This window comes from Sebastes fasciatus, chromosome 15, assembly GCF_043250625.1.
Source record: "Sebastes fasciatus isolate fSebFas1 chromosome 15, fSebFas1.pri, whole genome shotgun sequence".
Classification (NCBI taxonomy): Eukaryota; Metazoa; Chordata; class Actinopteri; order Perciformes; family Sebastidae; genus Sebastes; species Sebastes fasciatus.
Window position 1 is genome coordinate 6,202,247 of NC_133809.1, and position 27,950 is coordinate 6,230,196.

Genomic DNA, 27,950 nt, shown 5'->3' on the forward strand with positions numbered 1-27,950 from the left:
CTCTTCTCTAAATCATCAGGAATCCCAGCCTCACCTCACCATGGTAACAATTAGCTTGTGCTAATATGTAGCAATATTGTGCGTTAATGTTTTGTTGTTGTAAAGTGCCCTTTGGCTAAGCTAGCTAGCTACGTTTGGCTAAACCAGGAGTCAGCAACCTTTACTATCAAAAGAGACATTTACTATCAAAAGAGACGTTTTAGGCAAAATAATAAATAAAAGATCTGTCTGGAGCTGCAAAACATTTGAGCATTGTGATGAAGGTGACACAGTTTATAGTCTAAGTATATAGTATATAAGTCTAATGCAGTGAGGGCCAAAGAGCAGATGTACTACAGAGTATTAGGGCCACTTTGAGGAAAAAACCTCAGAGATTACCAGAATAAAGTCATAACTTTACGAGAAAAAAAGTCATATTACAAGAATAAAGTCATAACTTTAGGATAAAAAAAGTTGTAATATTATGAGAATAAAGTCATAACTTTACAAGATTTTTTTTTATATATTACGAGACTAAAAAGAAAATAACTCGTAAAATTACTACTTTATAATATTGCCTTTATTCTCATAATACTCCGACTTTTTTCTCTTAAACTTATAACTTTATTCTCATAATATTACAACTTTTTTTCTCATAAACTTGTGACTCTATTCTCGTAATATTATGACTTTATTCTCGAAATCTCAGATTTATTATTTTTCCTCAATGTGGCCCTAATACTCCGTCGTGCCATCGTACCATAGACCTACAACAATGATAAATAAAAATGAAAATGTAAACAAAAAACAGTTATTCATTTCCATTTTTGTAAATCCACAGTGGCTCCACAGCTGCAGGTTGCTGACCCCTGACCCCTGGGCTAAGCTAACTAACAGTTATGATATTTGGTTTTCTAACCGTTATGAAGGTAACGTTTGGATAGTGAACAGTGCTTCTCTGCTATTTCTTTTTGCTCACAGAGTTTAATAGATGACAGTCAGCTACTTACTGATCTAAGCTAGCTAACGTTACTGTTTGGGGTCCTTTAGTTTTGTGGAACATTAACGTTTTATTTGTTCTCATCTACCGTTATTCAGACTCCTCACATCAACGGTCGTCTGAAGTTTTCCTGTTCTGCTTTTGGCTTTTTGGGGAATTACAGCTTCACCACACTAAGGTAAGAGTTTCTTGCTACTGCTAACATGTAGCTGTAGTTTTATTACAAGCTGATGTTTTGGTTTTGTTCAGTCAGTGTTTGCCTGCTTGGTTGGCTGCAGGTTAACGTTTCCAAAGAGTATAGAAGTACAGAGACGAAACTCCGGTGTTTTTTGACAACATCCGCTGCCGCCATTTTGGACTGAAAACGCATATTGTATTTATATTTGATTGTTCAACACAAGCCATTTTGGTAGAATACGACAGTAGAATAGAAATAATTTTGTTTCACTTTTTTGGACGGACGTTTTGCATAGTTTGTGGGATTGATTGTGAATTATTTTTTGGAGTGGCTGAGCTTTTCTTTTGGTCGTTTGGTACTTGTATGATCCTTTCATGCTGATGATTTTGGTGAAATATGAATACATACTGTATGGTTAAGTAACTTAATACTAATCTACCCAAAAGATTCAATATGTCTCCTAGGTTGTAGGTTGTGTGTTTGCTTGTGGGGAGTTATTAGAGAAACATACTCTTTATTCACAACATAGGTCTGTTCACTGTGGCTGACTGAATGTACATTTAAAGTTCATAATTACAACAAAAATCATAGTTTCCTTTTTTGAGGACTTATTTGTTGTAGTGTTTTTGTAAATGGTAGCACTTGATTTGTTTAAATTGGGGGAATCTGAAATTGATTTCTTCTGATGAAATACACTTGTAATACAATCTGCCTGTATATTGCAGCCATAAATTCCAGCCCATTTCATTGTGTGCTTTAAGTGTTACTTATTAGTAAAATGACTTGAATGCTTTCATGTTTGATTCTTTGAGGAAGAACTACATTATTTTCATTCTGTTTAAAATCAGTCTCTGTTGTCAGAGCAGTAATTTAGCAGTTTGAAGCCAATTGTAGCAGCATTTCTCTCAGGATGAAAACAACAGAGGAAACAGAGAGCAGGGTTTTTAGTGTTGGGGTGCCATTAAACCACATCACTGTGTACTGGCAGCGCAGAAATACACAGCTGAGTCTGATAGGTTCACACTGTTAATAATCAGAGCTCCTGTTTGAATGTTTAGTCGTGTTATCTTGAACCGATATTCAAACTGCTTCTCATGGACGGGTTCACTGCCACTGTAGCTGTTTCCAATCAAGCTCATCAAACCTCTCTCTCTTTGCTGGTACCAGAGCATTACATACATGTTGCTATCATCATGACTGCAATTAATTTCCACTCTGGTTGTGTCGTTGACTATTCTTGGATGAGACGGCTGAAACTTCACACTTTTAGCTCCATCTGTGGGAAAAACAGATTTGGAAAGTAGTCGTTATAGAAGCCATGGTGAAAAATAAAATTAGCAACACAATGAAATAGTTATTTTTGCAGTTAATGTCATTACATGGAAGCAAGATGAGAAGAAAACCAATCACAGTTGGAGACATCCTCCAGGTTTGCTCTGCTGTGACAGAAACGGCCTCCTTCAGTGAGAGTCTGTATAAAGAGAGAGACACTGTGTCATGTGAAAAGATGAGGGTTTTTAGTGAGGGAGTGGCATTAAACCACATCACTGTGTACTGGCAGCGCAGAAATACACAGCTGAGTCTGACAGGTCTGCTTTGCGTATAATCAGAGCTCCTCTCACTGTGTTTTCTCTTGTCAGGTTGAACCGTTCTTTAAACTGATCCTCATGGGTTTGGAGGCTGTTTGCATATCCATACCCAATGAGGGTCATAGACAGATTGTCCTGGACCTTTCTTTGCTGATACCAGAGCATTGTTGTGAGGGTAGTGTCCTCGTGGCTGCACTTAATCTGTACCACAGCGCTCTCTTTCACTATCTGGGGAGGAGATTGGTCAAATGTAACAGCGCTCACCTGACCTGTAGAGAAAGCAGATTTAGAAAATGTTATTAATGCAAAACAAAAACGAGAAAATATCAATTTTAGCGTGACTGTTTAGCATCTTATTATAATATATGTAGTGACTACTTTTATGTAATTCAGGATGACATTTGAGATCTTACAATAAAAACAGATGAAGAAATAAACAAAGGTTTGCACAGATGAAGACATCGTCAGGCACTGATGAGAGAATGTATTTCCCTGAGAATGATAAGTCTCAGGGTGTAGAGGTGGTGTTGGGGTTAATTCATCACCACATCCTCTTGATAAAAGCTGCATACCATGTGCTGTGCCTCCACCTATCGGTTGAATCTTTTCTTCAGGACCCTGCTCTACTATATTTTGCTTTCTTAATTACAATGATCTGAAAATGAACCTCCTTTTTAAGACCTGATAAAAATGTCACACTTCTCTCACCTACTGAGAGAGGTCATTATTTACATTATGGCTGCAAGAGGTCAGTCGTCTCCAACAAAAACATGGATATTATTGTATTATTTCTTTTATGCCCTCTAGATTACAGACATGCATAACCCTCCTGTTGTCTTCGGGTCAGATTTGACACGTTTTCAAACTTCATTATATCATAAATATGGATGTCTTTCACCTAATTTCCCCCAAATTACATGGATGGTTCCCTTATGGTCTTTGCAAAATACACACTGTCACACTGTCTTTAAACATTTTTTTTATATTTAATATTTGACATTTGATATTTGATATTTAATATATAAACTTTGACATATACCGGTCTGTGATAATCCATCAACATTATTCCTCAAATTTTGAGTATAGTCCAAATAATTCATGAGATCTGCATTTTTTACTGATACTGAGTGATGCTGAGTGCAGACAGTGCGATCACTCTGGTCACGGCGGTCCCAACAGTGACCGGAAGAGCACTGAGAGCGCTACAGGTTGAACCCCCACCCCATATCCGAGCGAAGCTTTGAATATATCCTGATCATTTTAATCCTTTTCTTAAAAGTGAATTTTATGCTGCACATTACATTATTATTACATTTTGTAAATACATGTAGGACTATTATCGTGATCTTTAGTACGTTTTGTTACTACTTTAATTTCCACCTCATTTGGGTGCAGTGCTGCAGTGAAATAAATGGAACAAAAGAATATCTTCTAATGAACCAACAGGTACAATGAAGACTTTTGTCAGTAGTTTGATAGTGTGTCACATGGTTTCAGTGGTTTCCTGTTGGTGTGTTATCTGCTGGATCATTATGAAGGTTTTTGTATGAGAGCGTCACTGTTTTTATTACTGTGCATACTAGCTGCTCCAAAATATTCTCCGCTGTCTTCAGGGTGTCTCAGGTTCAGCATGTGAAGATACGCTGTTTTTTCTCCATCTCCACTCACGTTAAAGCGGTTCTGAAATGGTGGCTCAATTTTAGCCTCTTTATAAGACATGTAGGCGATCAGCTTTAGGGAAGTGTCTCCTGCTGAGCGCTGGTACCAGAGAATAGTGTTATAGTTTGGGATTAGATGTGTGAGGTTCAGGTTGACTTTATCATCGGGTTTCCATAACAGATCAGTTGGAGTCTGAAACACTTGTTCTTCTTTACTGAGGTAAACTCCTGTAAAGAGATCAAGACACAATGTTAAGTAGTGCTGTAATGTCTTAATGCCACTAGTGGATAAAACCTCATTGTGTGCTTGGATTTAATTACTGGGAAAACAGCAGTAAGAAATAGTCAATCAATGATTGGTTAATATTAGGGTTAATTTAATTAAATGTTTAAAAAAAGATGGCTTCATGAATGTACAATACCTTTAATCCAGAACACAGTGATGAGGGAAACGACAAGATGAGGTGGCGTCATGTTGAATGTGAAGAACCAACTGGGATCTCTTCAGAGCTTTGTGGATCAGAAGGAGGGACAGGAAGTGATGTAGAGAAGTCAGAGAATAAGATGACGCTGAGAAACTCTATTTCATTCAGACTGCCTTTTCCTGAAACGCAGGAAAACTCTGCCTTTCTTTTTGTTAAATTACAACAATTACCCTTCAAGGTATTTACTGAGCAGATTTGCAATATGCAAGTACACCATTTCTGCAACTTCCCAGTGAGTCAGTTGTTACCTGTGAGGAGGAAATGGCAAAAGAGAAATCTAATCATCATGGAGAGATCTGACATGGAGCACTGAGTTACTGTGAAGTCACAGATGCAGTATTAAGTGATGACAGATTCTTTCTCAACTGAGTCATATTTAGGGAGGAAGCAAACGTGATGTAGAGAGGAGGAGTGGCTTCATGTAGTTGCATATTAAACTGACATCTATATCGTCTTGATTCCTCCACAGAAGATATTGCTTTTGACAGACTTCATTTTATTTTAGAAATTGTACGTGTCTGGTTTAATAAAAGAGAAACACAGTTGTATTTAGATAACGAGTACTGATCCGATACTAGCGTGATAAATAAAACATCTTCGTCGCTTGCACGGGCTTGCGCTTGGGCACTGCTGGAGAGATGGTGTGTAATGCGCAGAGACATCACCATCAAAACGCCGCCGTTTAGGGGGAGAAGGCCGCAAACGTGACTTTGAGGTATTTGAACACTCACGCGCCCACAGAGGGACGAGGAGAGGAGATACTGAGTGATGCTGAGTGCAGACAGTGCATTGGTGGTGATCACTCTGCTCACGGCGGTCCCATCAGTGACCGGAAGAGCACTGAGAGCGCTACAGGTTGAACCTCGACCCCATATCTGAGCGAAACTTTGAATATATCCTGATCATTTTAATCCTTTTCTTCAAAGTGAACTCTGTATTTAATGCTGCACATTACATTATTATTACATTTTGTAAATACATGTAGGACTATTATCGTGATCTTTCGTACGTATTTTTACCACTTTAATTTCCACCTCATTTGGGTGCAGTGCTGCAGTGAAATAAATGGAACAAAAGAATATCTTCTAATGAACCAACAGGTACAATGAAGACTTTTTTTCAGTAGTTTGATAGTGTGTCACATGGTTTCAGTGGTTTCCTGTTGGTGTGTTATCTGCTGCATCATTATGAAGGTTTTTGTATGAGAGCGTCACTGTTTTTATTACTGTGCATACTAGCTGCTCCAAAATATTCTCCGCTGTCTTCAGGGTGTCTCAGGTTCAGCATGTGAAGATACGCTGTTTTTTCTCCATCTCCACTCATGTTAAAGCGGTTCTGAAATGGCGGCTCAATTTTAGCCTCTTTATAACGCATGTAGGCAATCAGCTTTAGGGAAGTGTCTCCTGCTGAGCGCTGGTACCAGAGAATAGTGTCATAGCTCGGGATTAGATGTGTGAGGTTCAGGTTGACTTTATCATCGGGTTTCCATAACAGATCAGTTGGAGTCTGAAACACTTGTTCTTCTTTACTGAGGTAAACTCCTGTAAAGAGATCAAGACACAATGTTAAGTAGTGCTGTAATGTCTTAATGCCACTAGTGGATAAAACCTCTTTGTGTCCTTGGATTTAATTACTGGGAAAACAGCAGTAAGAAATAGTCAATCAATGATTGGTTAATATTAGGGTTAATTTAATTAAATGTTTAAAAAAAGATGGCTTCATGAATGTACAATACCTTTAATCCAGAACACAGTGATGAGGGAAACGACAAGATGAGGTGGCGTCATGTTGAATGTGAAGAACCAACTGGGATCTCTTCAGAGCTTTGTGGATCAGAAGGAGGGACAGGAAGTGATGTAGAGAAGTCAGAGAATAAGATGACGCTGAGAAACTCTATTTCATTCAGACTGCCTTTTCCTGAAACGCAGGAAAACTCTGCCTTTCTTTTTGTTAAATTACAACAATTACCCTTCAAGGTATTTACTGAGCAGATTTGCAATATGCAAGTACACCATTTCTGCAACTTCCCAGTGAGTCAGTTGTTACCTGTGAGGAGGAAATGGCAAAAGAGAAATCTAATCATCATGGAGAGATCTGACATGGAGCACTGAGTTACTGTGAAGTCACAGATGCAGTATTAAGTGATGACAGATTCTTTCTCAACTGAGTCATATTTAGGGAGGAAGCAAACGTGATGTAGAAAGGAGGAGTGGCTTCATGTAGTTGCATATTAAACTGACATCTATATCGTCTTGATTCCTCCACAGAAGATATTGCTTTTGACAGACTTCATTTTATTTTAGAAATTGTACGTGTCTGGTTTAATAAAAGAGAAACACAGTTGTATTTAGATAACGAGTACTGATCCGATACTAGCGTGATAAATAAAACATCTTCGTCGCTTGCACGGGCTTGCGCTTGGGCACTGCTGGAGAGATGGTGTGTAATGCGCAGAGACATCACCATCAAAACGCCGCCGTTTAGGGGGAGAAGGCCGCAAACGTGACTTTGAGGTATTTGAACACTCACGCGCCCACAGAGGGACGAGGAGAGGAGATACTGAGTGATGCTGAGTGCAGACAGTGCATTGGTGGTGATCACTCTGCTCACGGCGGTCCCATCAGTGACCGGAAGAGCACTGAGAGCGCTACAGGTTGAACCTCGACCCCATATCTGAGCGAAACTTTGAATATATCCTGATCATTTTAATCCTTTTCTTCAAAGTGAACTCTGTATTTAATGCTGCACATTACATTATTATTACATTTTGTAAATACATGTAGGACTATTATCGTGATCTTTCGTACGTATTTTTACCACTTTAATTTCCACCTCATTTGGGTGCAGTGCTGCAGTGAAATAAATGGAACAAAAGAATATCTTCTAATGAACCAACAGGTACAATGAAGACTTTTTTTCAGTAGTTTGATAGTGTGTCACATGGTTTCAGTGGTTTCCTGTTGGTGTGTTGTTATCTGCTGCATCATTATGAAGGTTTTTGTATGAGAGCGTCACTGTTTTTATTACTGTGCATACTAGCTGCTCCAAAATATTCTCCGCTGTCTTCAGGGTGTCTCAGGTTCAGCATGTGAAGATACGCTGTTTTTTCTCCATCTCCACTCATGTTAAAGCGGTTCTGAAATGTTGGCTCAATTTTAGCCTCTTTATAACGCATGTAGGCAATCAGCTTTAGGGAAGTGTCTCCTGCTGAGCGCTGGTACCAGAGAATTGTGTCATAGCTCGGGATTAGATGTGTGAGGTTCAGTTTGACTTTATCATCGGGTTTCCATAACAGATCAGTTGGAGTCTGAAACACTTGTTCTTCTTTACTGAGGTAAACTCCTGTAAAGAGATCAAGAAACAATGTTAAGTAGTGCTGTAATGTCTTAATGCCACTAGTGGATAAAACCTCATTGTGTGCTTGGATTTAATTACTGGGAAAACAGCAGTAAGAAATAGTCAATCAATGATTGGTTAATATTAGGGTTGATTTAATTAAATGTTTAAAAAAAGATGGCTTCATGAATGTACAATACCTTTAATCCAGAACACAGTGATGAGGGAAACGACAAGATGAGGTGGCGTCATGTTGAATGTGAAGAACCAACTGGGATCTCTTCAGAGCTTTGTGGATCAGAAGGAGGGACAGGAAGTGATGTAGAGAAGTCAGAGAATAAGATGACGCTGAGAAACTCTATTTCATTCAGACTGCCTTTTCCTGAAACGCAGGAAAACTCTGCCTTTCTTTTTTTATTTAAATTACAACAATTACACTTCAAGGTATTTACTGCGCAGATTTGCAATAGGCAAGTACACCATTTCTGCGACTTCCCAGTGAGTCAGTTGTTACCTGTGAGGAGGAAATGGCAAAAGAGAAATCTAATCATCATGGAGAGATCTGACATGGAGCACTGAGTTACTGTGAAGTCACAGATGCAGTATTAAGTGATGACAGATTCTTTCTCAACTGAGTCATATTTAGGGAGGAAGCAAACATGATGTAGAAAGGAGGAGTGGCTTCATGTAGTTGCATATTAAACTGACATCTATATCGTCTTGATTCCTCCACAAAAGATATTGCTTTTGACAGACTTCATTTTATTTTAGAAATTGTACATGTCTGGTTTAATAAAAGAGAAACACAGTTGTATTTAGATAACATTTTTTCCTTCCCGATACCGGTTTTCATACCTGAACTTGCGGTATCGGCCGGTACCGAGTATTGCTCCGACACCGGCGTGATAAATAAAACATCTTCGTCGCTTGCACGGGCTTGCGCTTGGGCACTGCTGGAGAGATGGTGTGTAATGCGCAGAGACATCACCATCAAAACGCCGCCGTTTAGGGGGAGAGGGCCTGCAAACGTGACTTTGAGGTATTTGAACACTCATGTGCCCACAGAGGGACGAGGAGAGGAGATACTGAGTGATGCTGAGTGCAGACAGTGCATTGGTGGTGATCACTCTGGTCACGGCGGTCCCAACAGTGAGCGGAAGAGCACTGAGAGCGCTACAGGTTGAACCCCGACCCCTTATTCCTAAAAGTGAACACCGTATTTTATGCTGCACATTACATTATTATTACATTTTGTAAATATATGTAGGACTATTATCGTGATCTTTAGTACGTTTTTTTACCACTTTAATTTCCACCTCATTTCGGTGCAGTGAAATAAATGGAACAAAAGAATATCTTCTAATGAACCAACAGGTACAATGAAGACTTTTGTCAGTAGTTTGATAGTGTGTCACATGGTTTCAGTGGTTTCCTGTTGGTGTGTTGTTATCTGCTGGATCATTATGAAGGTTTTTGTATGAGAGCGTCACTGTTTTTATTACTGTGCATACTAGCTGCTCCAAAATATTCTCCGCTGTCTTCAGGGTGTTTCAGGTTCAGCATGTGAAGATACGCTGCTTTCCTTCCATCTCCACTCACGTTAAAGCGGTTCTGAAATGTCGGCTCAATGTTAACATTTTCATAATATATGTAGGCAATCAGCTTTAGGGAAGTGTCTCCTGCTGAGCGCTGGTACCAGAGAATAACGTCATAGTTTGGGATTAGATGTGTGAGGTTCAGGTTGACTTTATTATCGGGTTTCCAAAACAGATCAGTTGGAGTCTGAAACACTTGTTCTTCTTTACTGAGGTGAACTCCTGTAAAGAGATCAAGACACAATGTTAAGTAGTGCTGTAATGTCTTAATGCCACTAGTGGATAAAACCTCTTTGTGTCCTTGGATTTAATTACTGGGAAAACAGCAGTAAGAAATAGACAATCAATGATTGGTTAATATTAGGGTTAATTTAATTAAATGTTTAAAAAAAGATGGCTTCATGAATGTACAATACCTTTAATCCAGAACACAGTGATGAGGGAAACGACAAGATGAGATGGCGTCATGTTGAATGTGAAGAACCAACTGGGATCTCTTCAGAGCTTTGTGGATCAGAAGGAGGGACAGGAAGTGATGTAGAGAAGTCAGAGAATAAGATGACGCTGAGAAACTTTATTTCATTCAGACTGCCTTTTCCTGAAACGCAGGAAAACTCTGCCTTTCTTTTTGTTAAAGTACAACAATTACACTTCAAGGTATTTACTGAGCAGATTTGCAATTTCACAAAATATTTACACAATGAGATTTTTGATAAATAATCATCAGTAATGTGGATATAATGACTAAATGTAAAAAACAAATAATAGAACAGCTGGTAAGTTCAGAAAATGACATCACTTTACTGTAACCTAGCCTTTAAAACCAGGAAAAGACAACACTTATGCCATATTACGATATTAAGATATCCCAAATCTAAGACGACATCACAATATCGATATAATATTTATATATTGTCCAGCCCTAATTATTATTATGTGTTTTTGCTTTTTTAGGTTTTTGCTGCTGTAGAAACTTGGTTTCCTTGCAGTTGAGTAGCAAATAGTGGCCGGGTACTGATGATTAGCTGAGAATATTTAAGGCTTTAGCTGTGAGCAATAACATACTTATTGTAGATTTAATCCAGAAAGATATGATGGTAATTGTAATTCAAGCTCTGTTTACGAGTGTTGAGTTTGAAGAGTTAATAACAAGCTGTTGAAACGTCTAAAAGTAGGAAAGGGAAGTCAAGTGTAACAAATTATAAACGTGATAAACGAGTTTGATGAGTTGGCAAATCAAAGTAAAAACCAATAATCACAGGATCATGGAGAGAAATGATTTACTCTTTCACCTACATTTGAGTGGAGATGTGAGGAGGTTTTTGTCAAGAGCAGATGGATGTTTGATGCACTGTGCTTCCCTTGCTGCACAGAAGTACGTTGCGGTGTGTTCAAATGCTTTTAGATTCACTATGGAAAGCGAGCCATTTTTTGTTTTGTCACCACTCAAATCTCCTCCTAATTTAAAATGTTTTCTAAACGGCTTTTCAACGTTGTCGTTTCTGAACTCTAGATATCCATATCCAACAAGTTTCATAGCCGTGTCCCCAGGTGACCGCTGGTACCACAGCATCACTTCGTAGTCAGTTTGTCCATGCGTGCAGAAAAGCAGCACATCATCTCCAGCCTTTCTGATCAGTTCAGAGGGAGACTGATGGATCTGAACCCCCAGAGAAAGACCTGCTGTAAATAGAGTTGGACATTATTATTGATTTTAGATGTGAAGGTAAATAGAGAGGACTTCCCAGTGAGTCAGTTGTTACCTGTGAGGAGGAAATGGCAAAAGAGAAATCTAATCATCATGTAGAGATCTGACATGGAGCACTGAGTTACTGTGAAGTCACAGATGAAATGCAGTATTAAGTGATGACAGATTCTTTCTCAACTGAGTCACATTTAAGGAGGAAGCAAACCTGATGTAGAAAGGAGGAGTGGCTTCATGTAGTTGCATATTAAACTGACATCTATATCGTCTTGATTCTCCTACGTTTTTTTACTACTTTAATTTCCAGCTCATTTGGGTGCAGTGCTGCAGTGAAATAAATGGAACAAAGGAATATCTTCTAATGAACCAACAGGTACAATGAACTTTTTTCAGTAGTTTGATAGTGTGTCACATGGTTTCAGTGGTTTCCTGTTGGTGTGTTGTTATCTGCTGGATCAGTATGGAGGTTTTTGTATGAGAGCGTCACTGTTTTTATTACTGTGCATACTAGCTGCTCCAAAATATTCTCCGCTGTCTTCAGGGTGTTTCAGGTTCAGCATGTGAAGATACGCTGTTTTTTCTCCATCTCCACTCATGTTAAAGCGGTTCTGAAATGTTGGCTCAACTTTAACATCTTTATAATATATGTAGGCGATCAGCTTTAGGGAAGTGTCTCCTGCTGAGCGCTGGTACCAGAGAATAGTGTCATAGTTTGGGATTAGATGTGTGAGGTTCAGGTTGACTTTATTATCGGGTTTCCATAACAGCTCAGTTGGAGTCTGAAACACTTGTTCTTCTTTACTGAGGTAAACTCCTGTAAAGAGATCAAGAAACAATGTTAAGTAGTGCTGTAATGTCTTAATGCCACTAGTGGATAAAACCTCTTTGTGTCCTTGGATTTAATTACTGGGAAAACAGCAGTAAGAAATAGTCAATCAATGATTGGTTAATATTAGGGTTGATTTAATTAAATGTTTAAAAAAAGATGGCTTCATGAATGTACAATACCTTTAATCCAGAACACAGTGATGAGGGAAACGACAAGATGAGGTGGCGTCATGTTGAATGTGAAGAACCAACTGGGATCTCTTCAGAGCTTTGTGGATCAGAAGGAGGGACAGGAAGTGATGTAGAGAAGTCAGAGAATAAGATGACGCTGAGAAACTTTATTTCATTCAGTCTGCCTTTTCCTGAAATGCATCAGCTGTGAGCAATAACATACTTATTGTAGGTTTAATCCAGAAAGGTTTGATGGTAATTGTAATTCAAGTTCTGTTCACGATCGTTGAGTTTGAAGAATTAAAGACAAGCTGTTGAAACGTCTAAAAGTAGGAAAGGGAAGTCAAGTGTAACAAATTATAAACGTGATAAACGAGTTTGATGAGTTGGCAAATCAAAGTAAAAACCAATAATCACAGGATCATGGAGACAAATGATTTACTCTTTCACCTACATTTGAGTGGAGGGGAGAGAAGGTTTTTGTCAAGAGCAGATGGATGTTTGATGCACTGTGCTTCCCTTGCTGCACAGAAGTATGTTGCGGTGTGTTCAAGTGCTTTTAGATTGACTATGGAAAGCGAGCCATTTTTTGTTTCACCACCCAAATCTCCGCCTAATTTAAAATGTTTTCTAAACGGCTTTTCAACGTTGTCGTTTCTGAACTCTAAATATCCATATCCAACAAGTTTCATAGCCGTGTCCCCAGGTGACTGCTGGTACCACAGCATCGCTCTGTAGTCAGTTTGTCCATGCGTGCAGAAAAGCTGCACATCCACTCCAGCCTTTCTGATCAGTTCAGAGGGAGACTGATGGATCTGAACCCCCAGAGAAAGACCTGCTGTAAATAGAGTTGGACATTATTATTGATTTTAGATGTGAAGGTAAATATAAAGGACTTCCCAGTGAGTCAGTTGTTACCTGTGAGGAGGAAATGGCAAAAGAGAAATCTAATCATCATGTAGAGATCTGACATGGAGCACTGAGTTACTGTGAAGTCACAGATGAAATGCAGTATTAAGTGATGACAGATTCTTTCTCAACTGAGTCACATTTAAGGAGGAAGCAAACCTGATGTAGAAAGGAGGAGTGGCTTCATGTAGTTGCATATTAAACTGACATCTATATCGTCTTGATTCCCCTACGTTTTCTTACTACTTTAATTTCCACCTCATTTGGGTGCAGTGCTGCAGTGAAAAAAATGGAACAAAAGCATATCTTCTAATGAACCAACAGGTACAATGAAGACTTTTTCAGTAGTTTAATAGTGTGTCACATGGTTTCAGTGGTTTCCTGTTGGTGTGTTGTTATCTGCTGCATCATTATGAAGGTTTTTGTATGAGAGCGTCACTGTTTTTATTACTGTGCATACTAGCTGCTCCAAAATATTCTCCGCTGTCTTCAGGGTGTCTCAGGTTCAGCATGTGAAGATACGCTGTTTTTTCTCCATCTCCACTCATGTTAAAGCGGTTCTGAAATGTTGGCTCAACGTTAACTTCATTATAATATATGTAGGCGATCAGCTTTAGGGAAGTGTCTCCTGCTGAGCGCTGGTACCAGAGAATAGTGTTATAGTTTGGGATTAGATGTGTGAGGTTCAGGTTGACTTTATCATCGGGTTTCCATAACAGCTCAGTTGGAGTCTGAAACACTTGTTCTTCTTTACTGAGGTAAACTCCTGTAAAGAGATCAAGACACAATGTTAAGTAGTGCTGTAATGTCTTAATGCCACTAGTGGATAAAACCTCTTTGTGTCCTTGGATTTAATTACTGGGAAAACAGCAGTAAGAAATAGTCAATCAATGATTGGTTAATATTAGGGTTGATTTAATTAAATGTTTAAAAAAAGATGGCTTCATGAATGTACAATACCTTTAATCCAGAACACAGTGATGAGGGAAACGACAAGATGAGGTGGCGTCATGTTGAATGTGAAGAACCAACTGGGATCTCTTCAGAGCTTTGTGGATCAGAAGGAGGGACAGGAAGTGATGTAGAGAAGTCAGAGAATAAGATGGCGCTGAGAAACTCTATTTCATTCAGACTGCCTTTTCCTGAAATGCATCAGCTGTGTGCAATAACATACTTATTGTAGGTTTAATCCAGAAAGGTTTGATGGTAATTGTAATTCAAGTTCTGTTCACGATCGTTGAGTTTGAAGAATTAAAGACAAGCTGTTGAAACGTCTAAAAGTAGGAAAGGGAAGTCAAGTGTAACAAATTATAAACGTGATAAACGAGTTTGATGAGTTGGCAAATCAAAGTAAAAACCAATAATCACAGGATCATGGGGAGAGATGATTTACTCTTTCACCTACATTTGAGCGGCGAGGTGAGGAGGTTTTTGTCAAGAGCAGATGGATATCTGAAGCACTGTGCTTCCCTTGCTGCACAGAGGTACGTTGCGGTGTGTTCAAGTGCTTTGAGATTGACTATGGAAAGCGAGTCATTTTTTGTTTTGTCATCACTCAAATCTCCACCTAATTTAAAATGTTTTCTAAACGGCTTTTCAACGCTGTCGTTTCTGAACTGTACATATCCATATCCAACAAGTTTCATAGCTGTGTCCCCAGGTGACCGCTGGTACCACAGCATCGCTCTGTAGTCAGTTTGTCCATGCGTGCAGAAAAGCTGCACATCATCTCCAGCCTTTCTGATCAGTTCAGAGGGAGACTGATGGATCTGAACCCCCAGAGAAAGACCTACAAAAAAAGATACAAATCTCTGGTTTATCTGCTTGAATATGAAAACAAACTACAAACTTGTTGATCCAGATAACCGTTCACATTACCTATAAGATAAGAAAGTAGAAAAGGAATCATTTTAGTTCTGTCTCTGCAGATTTAATTCTCTGTAAGAAGAGTAATGATGATGATGAAGGTTACTCTGCTGCGTCTGCTCTGGCTATATGACTAGACTGAATATGAAGAAAGCCAGCAGACACAAGAGGAAGTGATGTGTAGAAATCACATGACAGAAACCTTGACTGCAGCTGGCTGGTGGAGGTCTTTTACTCCAAACCACAGCTGATAAAGGATGGTGTTTAGTTTTTGTGTAGGTTAAAGGAGATCTGCCTCAACGTGCAGACCGAGCTGCACAGTAGTACGTCGCACTGTGCTCCGACTCTTTTAGCTTCACTATAAACAGAGAGCCGTTCTTTGCTGTATTTTCACTTAAATCTCCACTCATATTGAAATGCTCTTTATATATGTCTTTTTCATAGTTTAAGAAACTATATTGTATATGTCCAATGAGTTTCATATCCTTGTCCCCAGGTGACTGCTGGTACCACAGCATCACCGTGTAGTCCGGCTGTCCGTGGGTACAGACAAGCTGCACATCATCTCCAGCCTTTCTGATAGCAGCAGAGGGAGACTGATGGACCTGAACCCCCAGAGACAGACCTGCTGTAAATAGAGTTGGACAGGTTATTGATTTTAGATGTGAAGGTAAATATAGAGGACTTCCCAGTGAGTCAGTTGTTACCTGTGAGGAGGAAATGGCAAAAGAGAAATCTAATCATCATGTAGAGATCTGACATGGAGCACTGAGTTACTGTGAAGTCACAGATGAAATGCAGTATTAAGTGATGACAGATTCTTTCTCAACTGAGTCACATTTAAGGAGGAAGCAAACATGATGTAGAGAGGAGGAGTGGCTTCATGTAGTTGCATATTAAACTGACATCTATATCGTCTTGATTCCCCCACAAAAGATATTGCTGACATGTCGACTTGTCCTACTCTTTCGCATGATGCATCTTCAAATGTTTTGTAAGATTGCTGGTGTTGACATTGGCAACACTAGTTCCACCACTTGAAACGGAAGCCGTACATACTGGACATATCGACGTTTTACTTGTTGGATATTCCAATGTGAAATATTGCCAAATGGCTGACATTTTCCTCACCCTGACTACCATTAGACTCTCTACTAGCACCGCACTGTTGTTGTACGCTATCGTCACGTGATAAACTACCTGCAATCAATTCTTCTTCGTTGCTCTAAAACAGTGGTTGCCATGGCGACAGCACAGTGAAGGCTGCTGTTTTGGAGCGGCGAAGAAGAATTTATTTCCGGTTAAACAAGTTTCTTTTTTTTCTGGGTTAATACATTATGGTATCGGATCAGTGTGTAGACTGGCGTACTCACTGATACCCAATACTGAATTTTGGGCAGTATCGGACGCACTTCTGATACTGGTATCGGTATCAGAACAACTCTAGTTGTATTAGCTAATGATGATGTGATTGCATCAAACCAAAGTACAACCACAATAGCAGGTGTCTGGAAGCAGTTTATTCCAGGTCTTATTATAAACCACTGATGACAAAAGATGGTGCAGAGTTTTTGTAAAGTTCAGAGGGGGTTTTTGTCAGCGTGCTCTACTAGCTGCACAATAGTAAACTGCACTGTGCTCTTGTTTTACAAGGTTGAATATAAGAGAGCCATTCTTTGCTGTACTTCCTGTCAAATCTCCAGACATATCAAAATCCTCTTTATATGGCTCTTCCATTGTGACATCTGTATTGGACAAGTATCCAACGAGTTTCATAGCTGTGTCTCCAGGTGACCGCTGGTACCAGAGTATCACCCTGTAGTCAGTTTTATCATGGCTGCAGAAAATATGCACTTTGTCTCCAGGTTTTGTGATGAGATCAGAGGAAGACTGACGGACATCTAGACCCAGACTAACACCTGGATAAAAACAAAAATAGAGAACAAACTTGGTTACATAATGATAGATTATGAGAGAAAACAATATTTCCACCTATATGTGCTGATTGGATTTGAAAATGTGTTTACCTGCCAGACAACAGAAGAGGAGAAAGCGGATCATTTTGACTCAAAATAAAACTACTCAAAGCCCTTTACATGACATGTCAGACTGCATATGACAGTTTTCCAGATGTAATTCGCTGTGATCTCACATCAGCTCACTAGATGTGACTCTGTTAGTGTTGGAGATTCAACTGATGCCTCCACTGAGCTGACTAAGGTTTGAATAGGAAAGGGAAGCGATGAAGAAACAGCATCACTATACATCAGCTGGCAAAGACGAAAGCTTCTGGCTGGGAGGAGTCTGTTCAAGGTGTAATTTATAACCATAAATGCTGATAAGGATTGGCAGTTTTAGTATAAAGGAGAAGGAAACCACAGTAGAGCTGCAACAATTAATCGATCAATCGTTTAGTTGTCAACTATTTAATTAATCGCCAACTATTTTAATAATCTGTTTAAGTAACTTTTTAAGAAAAGAAAAGTCAAAATTTTCAGATTCCAGCTTCTTAAATGTGAATATTTTCTGGTTTCTTTACTCTTCTATGACTGTAAACTGAATATCTTTGAGTTGTGGACAAAACAAGACATTTGAGGACGTCATCTTGGGCTTTGGGAAACAATGATTTTCTGACATTTTAAAGACCAAACAACTAATCGATTACTGTGCCTTGTTGACAAACACGTAGAAAAATGTATCAATGCAGAAACTCTACATAAAGTGGTATCCCTGAATGATAAAAGTGAATATTACTAATGAGCCAAGACAAAAAGAGTAGTGTTGCCATGTTGTCCTCCTGTCTGAATGAACACAGATCACTGAGTGTCTCTGTTTACTGTAGACTCTTTATCAACACCTTCCTGTCAATCTATACCAGCTACATCATATTTCACAGTGCTGCGTGTGTTTAACTGGAGAGTATTTCTGAAGCTCCAGCTCCACCTACTGGACAGATATAACAACCAACACTTGGTCTCTAATACACTCACCAGTTTTTGTTCAGCCAATAATAATAAAATCAGCCAATAAAATACAAAATTTAAAACTAATTTGCAGTCCTTCTTAAAAAGTTTTATAAACTATTTAACAAATATTTCATGTTTTGTCAGATGTTTTACTCATTTCAACATTCAGTGAGCCAAAATTTGTGTGCAAAATTGTTTTGGTGCATGCAAAAACATGTAGACATTGGAAAAGATGGTTAAACAAAGAAGCCCAGCGTATACAAAATTAAATCCACACAATAAATACATGTATTCAATCAAACATGAAAATCTACTAATCTCTTACTCTTTTAGAAAATACAGTATATTCAAAAATCTGTATGTTTGTACCTTGAAGCCACAGAGACGAGACTACAAATGTGATGAGAACTTGAGTCGTCATAGTGATCCTGTTAACACGAGAAGCAGCCACAGCAGACGTGACGAGTATCTGAGGGAGGTTAAATACTGCGATGCTACTCAGAAGGAACCTCCCATTAAAGTCTGTGATCTTAATAAGAGGAAGAGGCAGTGTTGGTTAGAATGAGTTAATAGCTAAATTGTTATTGTACTTATTGTGTTTCTATCTGTGACAGTGAATCCAGTGTTGGTTTTTGTTGAGTTCTCTGGTGGTTGTGTAGCTGTGCTGTGTGGAAACAGGAATAGCCTGCGTTGTCTTCTGATGTGACATTAAAGGTGATTTATGGTATCATATTTACATTTATCTGTCCTTTCATTGTCAGTTCTCCTCTGCTCTGTATTTATGAGTTTCCCTAACAGAAGAGGATATCTGTCTGGATTGTTTGATAGTTTCGTAGGTAGTTTTATGTTGGAACTCCACCGATTTTTCCAAAATGTTTCATTACTGCAGGTGGACTCGAATATAATAGCCAGACAGAGATCTGTAAGAGGTAGGGATGCTAAAATTAACCGATAACCGACCCTCGTTAACCGATTATTAACCGTTAACTGACACGGTTAGTGCCTCGCATGCAGAATTCCTTAGGTTTTCTAGTTTCATATGATGCTATGATCCTGCCATGATCATGATATGATCTTTACTCCAGCTTTCAAACTGAGCCCTCTACAGCAAATATCAAACACGGCTGGGCTTAATCGCAAGTTGCGTTAATGCGTTAAAGAAATTAGTGGCATTAAAACAAATTTGGGTTAACGCGTTATCGTGCTAACTTTGACAGCCCTAGTAATGAAACATACTAGTGTAAATGATGCCGTCGGTCGGGACGCTACACCTGCAGAGCACCCATATACTGATATTTATGTTAAATGCATTCAAACGGTCTCAATGGAGCTGACCATGGATGTAGAAGGAGAACGAAGCTAACGGGAGAGCTAGCGACGCACTTGGAGGAAGTATACACATGTGACTACATCTGGGTTTCAAAATAAGGTGTTGACAACGGGCGGTTATCCGCTGTAACCGGCGTATGAGAGCAGTCCAGAGTGGCAGCCCTAAGCTAGCCAGTGGGGCACGGTAGACATTACTCCTCTATTGTATATCTTTACATAGCAAATAGTTGCTTGCGGCTATATTAATGCTCTGAACGTCGAATAGAGCCTTTTAATTAACCTTAATATCATATTTATCAATTTGGCTCTCTTTATCAACACTTAGATGTGGACAGAAAAGTTAATTTTCATTTAGTTGTGTTGTTTTCTAGTACAGATACAGTGAGTGAGAAAGAAAAGATGAGAAACACTGCACCCTAATGGATGAAATAAGAGTGTAGCTGTCTCATGGTGAGCCAGCTGTCTGATATCAGTCATTCACATTGTGGTTTATCTGTGGTTCATGTGGTAATTTGTGTAACCGGCTGCATCAGAGAGGGTTTTTGTCGAAGGCGGAGGGTTCTTGCAGCACTGTGGCTCTACTGGCAGCACAGAAATACACTGCTCCGTCCTCGGATTGACTCGGCTTTGGAATATGAAGACTTGCCAGACTTCCCCCAACACCACTCACATTATAAGTTTCTATGAATTTAGGTTCAACAACTAAAGAAGTGAATCGTACATAGCCAACTAGGACCATATCATTTTTGCCAGCAGACCGTTTATACCACTGGATCAGATCAAAATCACTGTTTGAATGGCTGCAGTTCATCTGGACTTCTTCTTCAGGATGTTTGATCAGGGCAGTGGGAGTCTGATGAACACTGTTCTTTGACAGATCTGCAAAATATAACAAACAGCTTTAGTGACGGAAAAAATATACTTAAAATATACACGTAGAAATGTAATATTACCTGTTAAACAGAACGGCAGAGCTGCTAAATGTACGAGGAGTCTTATCATGATCCTAACGCAGATGAAAACAAAACTATAATGATGACTGTGAGCTGAACAGAGCTGACTGGATGTAAAGGAGGAGGGGTCCACAGACATTATGGGCCGTCACATGTCTTTTAGAGCTGGGACGATACACCTATCTCCCGATTCGATACTATCACGATACTTGGGTGCTGATTCGATATTGCGATTTTTAAGTATTGCGATTCGATATTATGATTTATTGTGATTTTTGTTAACTTTTTTAACACTAGTCCATGGGAAAAAGTTGAATCATGCACTTCTAGGGACTTTTACTTTGGAAAACATCTAAATTAATACAGTAGAAATGTTTGATTTTCAGCATGTATGTAGTCAGAGATGTCTTGAAGTCAAATAAATCAGTCATTGTCAGGCATTATTTATTAATTTTTTTTCCAGCAATCCAATAATCACAAAATAAAGACAATTCCATCAAAACTTTGTGGTATTTTCTTTTTAATTTATAAGGGACATGTAATATTTTATACTCCTAACCAATCAATCTTATTTCCACATGTGTATGTTGTATATACAGTTCCCTTTGTCAACACCTTATTTTGAAACCCAGATGTAGTCAGGTGTATACTTCCTCCAAGTGCCTCGCTAGCTCTCCCGTTAGCTCCGTTCTCTTTCTACATCCATGGTCAGCTCCATCGGGGCCGTTTGAATGCATTTAACATAAATGTCAGTATATGGGTGCTCTACAGTTGTAGCGTCGGACGATTTGACCACAGAGATGAGAGTGGCGGCTGGCTGGACCGCACGTCACCGCACTACTAATAATGAGTTAGCATGCAGCTTTAGCCATGATGTCTAGCTTTGCTTTTACTTGTAATGTGTGAAACCCAAAGTGTTTCTCTACCTAGCTGGATGTGTAGTGTTTACCATGTTGGATTTAAAATGTGACGGTGCAGGTCGTATCCACGCGGACCCTTTTTCTGCTTTTTTTACGTTTGGGCTCGCTGCGGTTTGTTTTGGTTGACGGATACGGAACGGATATGACGTCACGTTACTCAGACTACAACAATAAAAGCGGTAACTTTCTTCTACCTCCGCATAAACTAATATATATATCAATATATTGATATATATATATATATATCAAAATATTGATTCTGGCATAAAAAACAATTTTAAAATCGTAAAAAAAACATGACACATACATAGGTGAATTTAATTTTTTTTTATTTTTCTAATGTCTTCATCAGTGGATTTGTACAGTATCCTGCAGTGTTGGTTCTCACAGGTATCCTGATGATATCAGTGGTGATTTCCTGCCGCAGGCTGCAGTTGGATGCAGCTGTGCTCTTCTTCGTTGTGAATTTATGTGGCTGATTATCAGGGAGGGTTTTTGTCGAAGAGAGAGCAACATTGAGTCACTGTGTCTACTTGCTGCACAGTAATATACGCCGCTGTCTTCTGGCTGTCTGGGCTTCAGTACTTGAAGTTGAGATTTCGCTGAGCCGTCTCCAGTCACATTGAAATACTCTTTGAATGGACCCTCCATGGTTGGGAGTGTAGTATATAAATATCCAATGAGTTTAAGGTCAGATTCACCCATCGGCTGCTGGTACCACAATATTACATTGTATGAACTGATTGAATGGCTGCAGCTGATTGTTGCTGGAACATGAGGACTTCCTAATATTGATGATGGAGCCTGATGGACTTTAGTGCTCCGTGAACGACCTGCATTTAAAGAGAAAGGCTTTGAGAACACAGAAACAATAGATTTGACTTTTAGCGACCAGTTTGAATGTGAACCTACAGGAGAGCCAGAGAAGCAGCAGAGTGATCCTGTTGATGTTTCCCATCATGATGTCTTCATCTTCCTCTGTCCCTGAATCGACTGACAGACTGAACAGACGTTATGGCATCAATTTAGAGGGGAGGAGACAGAGATTCAGATTATTTTAAGGCACCTTCTTCTTGAACATTCATTTTAGTGGTATGTTCTGTTTGTTCTGAATCCATCCATCCTGTCACATGATGGGGCTCTCTCGTGATGCTTGTCAATTAACAGCTAATCTGTCTTTGTTTTGCCTTAATTAACATAAAATTGCTTCCACCAACCTCAGGCCAGACTTAGTACTCTGGTCCCCCTCACTGAAGACTGCTTACATAGTAGAGCTCACAGTTCCATGGGAAAACTTAATTTAAGAGGCCTACGAACGTAAGAAGCTGCACTACGCAGAGCTAGCAGCAGAAGCGAAGCAGCGAGGCTGGAACACCAAAGTCTATCCAGTGGAGGTAGGATGCAGAGGATTCGTGGCTTCTTCTACCATCAGATTGCTGAAAGAGCTGGGATGCCACGGTCAGGCTCTGCGGCGGACCATCAGAGCAATCTCAGAAGCGGCTGAACGAGGCAGCCAGTGGATTTGGTTCAAGCGGTATGATCCGGGCAGGGCTCCAAATACATCCGCATAACCCACTGGAGAACCCCCACCTGTCAGCCTTTCAGCCGTCTGCCATTCCCAGCAGCAAGGTGAATCTCGGGACAATTGAGCACAGTACACAAGCTGAGGATTGATCACCCTGCAGCTGGCCGCCTTTGTGGAGGGTGTATAGTGTTAAAAGGCCGAAACATCTGATGATACAAGGGTACACTACTGATGATGCGTCCTGTGCCCAATTGTCCTGAAATGTCAAAACCCAGGCAACCCTCCCACAAACTCTGAGAACCCCCACCTGTAAATTGTCAACCACTCCAAACAACAGGGTGAATTTCGTGGAAGTGCTCACCACCTATTGGCACAAGGGACAGCTTTTAACACCACGTCCTGTGTTTTTTGATTCTGTTGGTAGTCAAACAGAGTGTAATGAAACATTTGTGATTGTTCTTGGGTCCTGATGCTTCCAGGTGTAAGTCTCTATCTTTGGCAGTAAACACAGAGGTGATAGTGGTTTATAGATAAAATGTTTTTATTCTAGATTCAGACAGTCACAGAATACAGTTAAGTCATTGTTAACCATCAGTGCAGTTCTGTATGGAAAGGGTCACAAAGGCAAATCAAAAAGATTTCGACTGAAAATAAATAGTACTACTACACAGCACTGACTTCTACAAGTCATGTCAGGAAACATGTTAGTATTAAGTACAATCTCTGTATTCATTTCACATTTACTGTGACTTTATCACTGCTATAAAAAAAAAAGAAATTAGCCACATGTCGCTACACTCCAGTGTACTGTAAATCAACTCGTCACAAATAAAACTGAATACAAACCAAAAATCTTAACGCAGTCTACAGATCTAGAGCTCCCCCTATAGATAATTAAAGACACTGATGTCTTATAGTCACTGTGACACCAACAGTTGGGTATTTGTACAGCTGTCTGAGTCGCCTGTATCACTGTGTTTACTCACAGCACAGAAATACACTCCACTGTCCTCAGGCAGCAGCCTCTCCACTGTCAAAGATCCAGTCTGAGCATCGCTTTTCGTTGCTGGAAATTTCTCCTCAGTGAAGCCGCTCTCGTATTGATGTGGGGAAGATGGTTGCGTGAAAACTATTTGCTTCATTCCCTCTCCTGGTAGCTGTCTGTACCAGTACATCTGGTAAAAGGTACCATCCTTAGTGTGGCTGCAGTTCATTGTGGCCGACTGACCCTCGTCCATCCACACCAGGGGGGTCTGGGTGACATCACTCCCATCAGTAAAACCTGTGGGGGTAAAGCAAAATCACATCATGTAACAGGACCACCAGGGACTCCTCTTCATCATGCAAACTGAATGATCAAAATCAAATCATTAATATACATTTTTTAGAATTTCATAGAAGTTGGAAGACAACAGAAGTGAAAATGTCTCCTCTTGTTCATCAGCATCATAATGTTCAGTACCTACAATCCAGAGCAGAGCTGCAGAGAGTTTGATCAGACCAGCTGTGATCATTATTGTGTTCTGAGCTAAATGAGACCAGAGTTGCTGTCAGTCTGCGTGACGTTACAACAGAGAGATGAAGAGCTACAGGTGGGAGGGTCTGTGTATTATATAATGTTCTGTGATTGTACTTGAGGTCCCCCTACAGTACAGCAGATAAATAGACTCACTAACAGTAGTGCCAACAGAGCACTGAGGTTTTTGTACAGCTATTGAATGAGTCTGTATCACTGTGTTGACTCACAGCACAGAAATACAAGCCTTTATCTTCTGGCTTCAGATTCATCACTGTGAATGTCCCACTCTCAGCCTCAGTCTTAGTGGCTGAAAATTTATCTTTTGTGAAATTTCCAAAATCGTGATCTTTGTTGCCCGCTGTTGTGAACACAATTAGTTTCATTGTTTCTCCTGGCCGCTGTCTGTACCAGTACATCTGGTTGTACTGAAAACCCTTGGTGTGGCTGCAGTTCATTGTTGCACTATCACCCTCTTCTTTCCACAGTATGTCAGTCTGGGTGACAACATCACCAGCAGTTAGACCTGTGTATAAAACACTTTAAGTTAGTGAACATTTGAACTCTCATTCTGTATAAATGATTTTCAACTTTTGATTGTGACCCCAACAAAGGTTAAAGGCTGTAATGTAGTCAGTAGATCTCACCTTTTATCCTGAGCAGAAGTATTAAAAAGCTCAGGAGACCATGTTTGATGATGTCCATGTCATTCAGAGACTGCAGCAGGTGTAATGTAACTGTCAGGGTAGTTAGAGATCTATAAAGTTGTAGGTGGGAGTGTCATATGTTCAGTCCTGTTGGCTCCACATTGTGTAACTGGGAGTGTTTGTGGTCCTCGAGGTCCCCCTACAGTACATGAGATGGAGGGATAGAGGTGTGCCATCAAAGCACTGGGGTTTTTGTACAGCTGTTGAATGAGTCTGTATCACTGTGTTGACTCACAGCACAGAAATACAAGCCTTTATCTTCTGGCTGCAGATCCTTCACTGTGAATGTCCCACTCTCAGCGTCAGGCTTGGTGGCTGAAAATTTATCTTTTGTGAAATTTCCAAAATCGTGATTTTCGTTGCTCGTTGTTGTGAAAACAATCAGTTTCATTGTTTCTCCTGGCAGCTGTCTGTACCAGTACATCTGGAAGTAGGTGCCACCCTTGGTTTGGCTGCAGCTCATTGTTGCATTATCACCCTCGTCTTTCCACAGTATGTCAGTCTGGGTGACAACATCACCAGCAGTTAGACCTGTGTATAAAACACTTTAAGTTAGTGAACATTTGAACTCTCATTCTGTATAAATGATTTTCAACTTTTGCTTGTGACCCTAACAAAGGTTAAAGGCTGTAATGTAGTCAGTAGATCTCACCTTTTATCCTGAGCAGAAGTATTAAAAAGCTCAGGAGACCATGTTTGATGATGTCCATGTCATTCAGAGACTGCAGCAGGTGTAATGTAACTGTCAGTGTAGTTAGAGATCTATAAAGTTGTAGGTGGGAGTGTCATATGTTCAGTCCTGTTGGCTCCACATTGTGTAACTGGGAGTGTTTGTGGTCCTCGAGGTCCCCCTACAGTACATGAGATAATTGTAACAGTGGTGCCAACAGAGCACTGGGGTTTTTGTACAGCTATTGAATGAGTCTGTATCACTGTGTTGACTCACAGCACAGAAATACAAGCCTATATCTTCTGGCTTCAGATTCTTCACTGTGAATGTCCCACTCTCAGCGTCAGGCTTGGTGGCTGAAAATTTATCTTTAGTGAAATTTCCAAAGTCGTGATCTTTGCTGAGGGTTGTTGTGAAAATGATTAGTTTAATTGTTTCTCCTGGCAGCTGTCTGTACCAGTACATCTGGATGTAGTCAGCAGCCTTGGTGTGGCTGCAGCTCATTGTTGCATCGTCACCCTGTTTTTCCCACAGTATGTCAGTCTGGGTGACATCACTCCCATCAATAAGACCTGTATGTATAACAAGTAGGTTAATTGTAAACCTTATAAAGTATAAAAATCATTGTCATCATCTGCTTACATCCCTAAAATAATATATTAACAGTGTAAAGCAATGAGTTCTTAATTCACCTTTCATCCACAGCAGAGAGATTAAAAAGCTGAGGCGTCCATGTTTGATAATGTCCATGTTCTGGAAGTCAGAGTCTCATATATGTCTGTCGGTGTAGTAACAGAGATATGAAGAGTTGCAGGTGGGAGTGTCTCTGCAGTGTGTGACGGTCTCTGATCCTGTTAGCTGCTGTATAAAAACGTGCACGGTGAATCAAACTGGCAGTGTTTGTGGTCCTCAAGGTCCCCCTACAGTTCATGAGATGGAGGGATAGAGGTGTGCCAACAGAGCACTGAGGTTTTTGTACAGCTATTGAATGAGTCTGTATCACTGTGTTGACTCACAGCACAGAAATACAAGCCTTTATCTTCTGGCTGCAGATTCTTCACTGTGAATGTCCCACTCTCAGCGTCAGGCTTGGTGGCTGAAAATCTATCTTGCCCGAAATCTCCAAAATCGTGATTTTCGTTGCTCGTTGTTGTGAACACGATCAGTTTCATTGTTTCTCCTTGCAGCTGTCTGTACCAGTACATCTGGATGTAGCCACCACCCTTGGTGTGGCTGCAGCTCATTGTTGCATTATCACCCTCGTCTTTCCACAGTATGTCAGTCTGGGTGACAACATCACCAGCAGTTAGACCTGTGTATAAAACACTTTAAGTTAGTGAACATTTGAACTCTCATTCTGTGTAAATGATTTTCAACTTTTGATTGTGACCCCAACAAAGGTTAAAGGCTGTAATGTAGTCAGTAGATCTCACCTTTTATCCAGAGCAGAAGTATTAAAAAGCTCAGGAGACCATGTTTGATGATGTCCATGTCATTCAGAGACTGCAGCAGGTGTAATGCAACTGTCAGTGTAGTTAGAGATCTATAAAGTTGTAGGTGGGAGTGTCATATGTTCAGTCCTGTTGGCTCCACATTGTGTAACTGGGAGTGTTTGAGGTCCTTGAGGTCCCCCTACAGTACATGAGATGGAGGGATAGAGGTGTGCCATCAAAGCACTGGGGTTTTTGTACAGCTGTTGAATGAGTCTGTATCACTGTGTTGACTCACAGCACAGAAATACACTCCACTGTCCTCAGGCAGCAGCCTCTCCACTGTCAAAGATCCAGTCTGAGCGTCGCTCTTCTTTGCTGGATATCTGTCCTCAGTGAAGCCGCTCTCGTATTGATTTGGGGGAGATGTAGTCGTGTAAACTATTTGCTTCATTCCCTCTCCTGGTAGCTGTCTGTACCAGTACATCTGGTAAAAGGAAGCATCCTTAGTGTGACTGCAGTTCAACGTGGCCGACTGACCCTCGTCCATCCACACCAGGGGGGTCTGGGTGACATCACTCCCATCAGTAAAACCTGTGGGGGTAAAGCAAAATCACATCATGTAACAGGACCAC

At 40.1% G+C, this 27,950-nt stretch overlaps 2 long non-coding RNA genes across 3 annotated transcripts in view; one reads left to right on the plus strand and one right to left on the minus strand.

Annotated features, from left to right (window-relative positions):
• The first annotated feature begins 1,063 nt into the window (after positions 1–1,063).
• The window catches only part of LOC141783544 (uncharacterized), a 67,570-nt gene continuing 40,683 nt past the window's right edge, over positions 1,064–27,950 (plus strand). For both annotated transcript variants that reach the window (XR_012597288.1, XR_012597287.1), the window contains exon 1: positions 1,064–1,157. This is a non-coding gene — a long non-coding RNA (uncharacterized LOC141783544). The remainder of the gene's footprint in view (positions 1,158–27,950) is intronic.
• On the minus strand, positions 15,795–18,257 carry LOC141783545 (uncharacterized). The gene is made up of 3 exons (XR_012597289.1): positions 17,327–18,257; positions 16,007–17,218; positions 15,795–15,927 (listed from the first exon to the last, which is right to left on the minus strand). It is a non-coding gene; the product is annotated as an uncharacterized LOC141783545 (long non-coding RNA).